Raw genomic sequence first — 6000 nt, 5'->3', positions numbered from 1 at the left:
TGTCCTTGTCCTAAGTACCTTGGACAACCCTATAGATGCACATAATCACTCGACAAGTTCGGTAACTGTGTCCTCATCATTTTGCCCAAGAGCACTTCGCCCGTCACGCAGATATTACATCACATCGGAGGAAAGGAATAAGCGGAAGCAGATTACAATAACTTAATTTACATTCATAAAATATATAGTGAGAGTATGATTATTACAAAACCAGGGTATTACGAGTGCATAAAGTATTATTACAGACCAGGGAGGCAAAACACCCTCCCGCACAAAAGTTTATTGTTTTCAAGGTGGGAGGCAGAAATCCTCCCACGACCAACTTCACTGCTGGGGCTCTTCCTTGGGTACCACCTTTGAATACAAACAACAAAACTCTGTTGTTTCCTCACCTACAACAACATGGGTTCGAAAACCCTGAGTACGGAATGTACTTTCACAAGTCTTACCCGACAAAAGAAAAGACTCTCGAGGATATGCTGGCTTGAGGGAGTCAAGGTAAGGCTATTCAAGAATCAAAGACTCTGTTTCCAGAAATGCTTACTAATAGTGGGTCCTTAAAAATCTAATTTTATTGTCAAGTTAAGTAAAGTTACCTGCATCTAGAGTTCTTTCTACCCTAGTTCAAGCACTTGGCCTACACTAGCCGTCTTTTTATCATCCCTTTAGTTTACTGGATTTCTACGTGTAAGTCAGTGACCAAGTCTTCATGTTCGAGAAGTAACGGCGATCCGAATCGATTAATACCTAGCTGGGGATCTCCAACCACACGGCATATGTAGCACTTAACCCTTGCATATGTCAACTCGCCACCGGGTTTCTCAAGACCAGACCGGGTTCACGCCAACCGAGAGCACAGATACACCACCGTCCAGCCTCTTGCCATGGAGGGTACACGCTACTCTCGCCATCTCTCCACTCCCATTGCATGTTGGCCTTTCTGGTATTGGTCTGCCCGAGGCAAAGCTTACCCATGATGAGGCATGTGGCTAGTTAAAAGGTCCTCGATCATCAGGCCTACATCGACACGGTCCTTAATCGACTCAGACGAAGACATTACACTAAGACTCTCTTCTCGTGCAAGGCACCCGCCCGGTCTCAGCTTTATCATTTAAAACCCAAAGTTTGGTACCTAGCAGAGATACATCTTTTCAGATGTTGAACCCATCACGACCATGATGGATCCACCATCCAGTTTTATTTTTGAAATCATCCCATTCCATCTGAAGCATCATCTTTTGTTAAAACCAAAACATTTTTGTTTTCTAAAGCAAGACTAAGCATCAGAAAACTTTTTAACAAAACAGGTAATCAAGAAAGGGTAAACAGTTCCAAGGAAGGACATGCAACAATTGGTTTAACGCCCAACTCCTATCACCTAATGCATCATTCAAGTGATAAAGAGTTTAAAATCACAAGGAAAAGGTAAATGCACCGGGGCTTACCTTGTGTTGTAGGGGATTCGAGATCTGTTCCACAGATATCAAAATAAAAACTATTCCCGGCAGTTGGTGGTGTAGTCTCTTCTTCTTCGACAATTACTTCTTCTTCGTTTTCTATACATAACCATATATATACATGAATGCTCATGTGATGTAATGAATATGCAATTATGATAGAACATGGTAAGTTATATCTTGAATATAACTTTCCTTCACGGTACACCTGGGTAACTAGGGTTATCTGAGTCAGTACTCTATTAGGATAAGGCAAATATTACCTTAGAAAGCTAGGGTTTTGGGTTCGGGATCAAACAATGTCCAAAGCATACCAAACTTTACCCAAGGGCTCTAATTACCAAATTAAGCTTATACAAAAAATTTTATGATTTTTAGGGCCATCAAGTAATTTCTAAAATTTCAAAAGTATAAGTTTAGGCCTTCTTAAATGCTAAATAATTCATGGTTGGGACTAAAAATCTTGGAATTATTTTTATTAAATACTATAGGAATTTAGAAGTCTAGTAAAATTGGTCCCATGATTTTGTCATTTTTCTAGAATTTCCTATAAATTTCCTAAGTCTGGTAGAAAAAGAAAAGGGAAAATGATGAATAGTGATGGGCTGAAACTAGCCCACGTCCAGGCGAAACGCGCCCGCGCGCGCTCGCGTTGTTCAGTTTGCATAGAGGACCTTGGCTGTTTAAATAACCGGTGAACAACCCCTGGCTACTATTCACTGTCTCACTAACATTCGCAGTTAGGCCCCTGCACTTCTTTTTCTTCACAGTGACAAGTCCCCGATGATGAACGCTGGTGAGCACGCCCTCCGGCAAACCTGTACCGGCCGATACACTCAATGACCAGAGCCCTAGCTTGGCCGACACCTAATTTTACCCTTGGCGACACTAATCCCTCAATTAATTGCACGAATCCGGCCCGGAGTTCGTCTGCCCACGACGACGGCAAGATCCGAGAAGAAACTATGGTGTTCAGGGCAATTTAGCGTGGTCTAGTTCAATCAACCAAGCCTACAAGCAACATGATACCTAAGAGATGCTAGAACATCCAACCGCGAGGCATGAACCAACCTGAGGAGGGCTGGCCACGATGAGAGACTCTCGCGGCGCGGAAAACCTGATTTGGGGGAAATTCCAAATTGAGGAGCTATGGTGAACGATTGGAGGCGAGGGCTGGTTCACTGGGTACGTAATTACCTAGCGGAACTCACTGGGCATCAATTTATAGAATCCCACGACGGTGACGTCTAATTTTGAGAAGGCGCGCTGGCGGCCGGAGAGAGGGGAAGTCACTGGCGCGAGCGCTATCGTGGCTTTCATCGTGGCAAAGCCTCCAGCGATGGACGAACTCCCTACTACGGTTCACTGCGATGTGGTAATGCTCCTAGGCACGTGGCGCACGGACGGCAAGCGGCCAACGCCGGCGAGGATCGTCTCGGTCAGCCGCAGATCAAGTGGGTACGGTGAACCATTCAGTGACCGGGTCCGAGTCTATCCGGGCGCCAAGATCTTTTACTCCCCTAGGTTATCCACTTTACGCCGAGCACGAATCGCGGCGACTGGTGCGAATCCGGGCGCGGGATCACCGGCGGCGAGGTACGATGAATCTGAAGATCTTTTTCAGTTACTGTACCATGGCAATCCTCATCAGAAGCTCTAGCAACACGATTTGAGGAACAATTTTCTCCAATTTGTATGTGACACCCCACTAATCCACCTGTATCAAAGTTATTGTCCTTTAATCCAGCTTAATTTTGTTATAGCAACCATGTCCAATTAATCATTGGATCCTACTCGAATTCAATCTCAAAGTTCCTCTGGCTTCACTGGTGATCATAATTCAGTCCAATGGCTGAATGACAGCCCAACTTCAATCCCAATTATCTCCTATTTTTGTACAGCACCAATGCTTAATTACTTAATCAAAGTTGTACTCCTATCATAGCTCTACAAGGTTGATGTATTGACTTAGAGCAAAATCTTCATGAATCAAAAGATACAAAGCTCCAAAGATGATTTCAGCATACTGAATTTCAGACTTAGTCACATAGTGCTCATGTGACCCTTTTGCAAATAAGTCCAAATTTCATCATTCAACTTGAAAATTCTCCAATGTGAAAGTTACTTGGTTTGTGGTGTTCTTTCACTTTGATATTTGCACTTTGGTCCATAAGTGCATGGAATTTACATTTACCCCCTAGGGTTCCAATTAGGGTTTTCTAGGGTTTGTTTTAGGGTTTTGGTCACACTAGGGTTTTTGTGCCACTAAAGTTCATCAAATTGGATATCTTGTGAACATTTCCCATGGCTTTTGAGATTTTACTCATTTTAGGCTACTACTACCCTCATGCCCTAATCCTAGGGTTAAGTACCCTACCCTTGGGTTAAGCACTCTTCAAGTCCCCACATCACAACTTGTTTTGAAATCTTACCTAGTGAATGCATTGTATGTGTAATAAACAACATGAAATGTCAATGCACATGATTTTATGCTCAAGTTTTAGTGCCAGTAACACCAGGGGTGTTACACTGAGCCTTCAAATTCATAGTTTTGTTGACAATAGAAAACATTTATTCATTTATTATTTACAAGCGTCCTCATCCCTTCGCCTTTTGTAAAAGTAGTGCATATATATCTATAACTACATGTGTCACAACAAGATTAAGTCCTAGGCCTAGATGTTATGTTCTAATTGCGTTCAACTATTATATATTTTTCTTAATCATGGAGCAATGGTGTTAGCTATTGTACAATTTATTTTGGAATGGATTTCTTATCAGTCTATTAATGATCTGGGTTTTAATTTTGTCAGGAGGGAGGTCCTAGAGGTCGTTGTGGTGCCTATGGATGCTACAACAAGAAAGATTAAAAGCTCTTTTGGATGGATGCAGCTAACTATTTTGTTTTGTATTTTCTCGAAAAGAGAAATTTGCAAGTGAACTTCATATTGTGAAGCCAACATGTGGCTGTAATAGCTAGTATCTCTAAGCTTTTACAAGTCAAACTTAGGGTTATTGCCTGCATATTTTGATCTTTATTGCGACAAGAACAAACTTGTGACCTTTATGTATGAATGCAGTACAATTGTTATTGCCATGAATGAAAACATGAACTACGTTTAACAAAATTTGTATCTGATGTGGAATGTGAGATTGTATGACTAGTGTTTAGTGTTGATGATGGTAATTGGAAACTGCTAGTTATATATTTTTATAGGCTCATATAGCCATAGCGTTGGATTGTTAGTCGGTAAAAATACATATATCTCATCAAACAGTGTGTCGGTATAAGTTCTAACAGATTGTTAGTTGGGAAAAATATGTTAGTCGGTATATCTTTTTAGCGTCTAACCGTTCGTCGATATAAATATGTTTGTCGCTATAAATTTATGCCGACGCCACTTACAACGTCAGAAAGGGTTAGTCGGTATAACTCTATAGCGACTGATAGTATGTTGTTATAAAGGTTTATACCGACTATAAGTAAGTCGTTGTAGCCAGGTTGTGGTATAGTGTCTATTCGGATCATTCTAGCTATTGCCACATATTTCGATTATGAGATTTGGTAGATGGATGTCAAAACAGCTTTCCTTAATGGGAACCTAGATGAGGATGTGTATATGATACAACCCGAGGGTTTTGTCGATCCGATCAATGCTGGAAAGATATGCAAACTTCAGAAATTTATTTATGGATTGAAGCAAGCATCTCGGATTTACAACATGCGTTTTGATGAAGTGGTCAAAGGGTTTGGTTTTCATTAGAATGAAAAAGAAGCTTGTGTTTACAAGAAAGAAAGTGGGAGCGCTGTTGTATTTCTGATCTTGTATGTGGATGAGATATTATTGATTGGGAACGACATTCCTATGCTAGAGTCTGTCAAGGCTTCACTAAAAATGAGTTTTTCTATGAAGGACTTAGGGGAAGCAGCATATATTTTGGGCATAAGGATATATAGAGATAGGTCGAAGAGGCTTATAAGATTTTGTCAAGATACGTATATTGACAAGGTGTTGAAACGGTTCAACATGGAACAGTCCAAGAAAGGGTTCTTACTTATGTCACATGGTATACACCTTAGCCAAAAGAAGTGTCCTGCGACGGCTAATGAGCAAGAGCGCATGAGTAAGGTACCATACGCCTCGACAATTGGATCAATCATGTATTCCATGATAAGTACACACCCAGATGTTTCATACTCTATAAGAACTACAAGTAGGCACCAAGCTGATCCAGGTGAGGATCACTGGACAGCGATAAAAGCCATTCTTAAGTACTTGAGAAGGACTAAAGATATGTTCCTGGTATATGGGGGTAAGGAGGAGCTCGTTGTAATTGGTTATGCCGATGCTAGCTTCCAAACTGACCCAGACGAGTTAAAATCGCAATCAGGTTTTGTGTTCACAATAAATGGTGGTGCTGTTAGTTGGAAGAGTTCCAAGCAGAAAACTATAACTGATTCTACAACAGAAGCTTAGTACATTGCAGCTTCTGAATCTGCAAAGGAAGGTGTTGTTGGTTACTTGTTTTCAATCGCTATACA

Source organism: Zea mays, chromosome 1 (assembly GCF_902167145.1).
Source record: "Zea mays cultivar B73 chromosome 1, Zm-B73-REFERENCE-NAM-5.0, whole genome shotgun sequence".
Lineage (NCBI taxonomy): Eukaryota > Viridiplantae > Streptophyta > Magnoliopsida > Poales > Poaceae > Zea > Zea mays.
Note: the sequence above shows the minus strand (reverse complement) of the source record.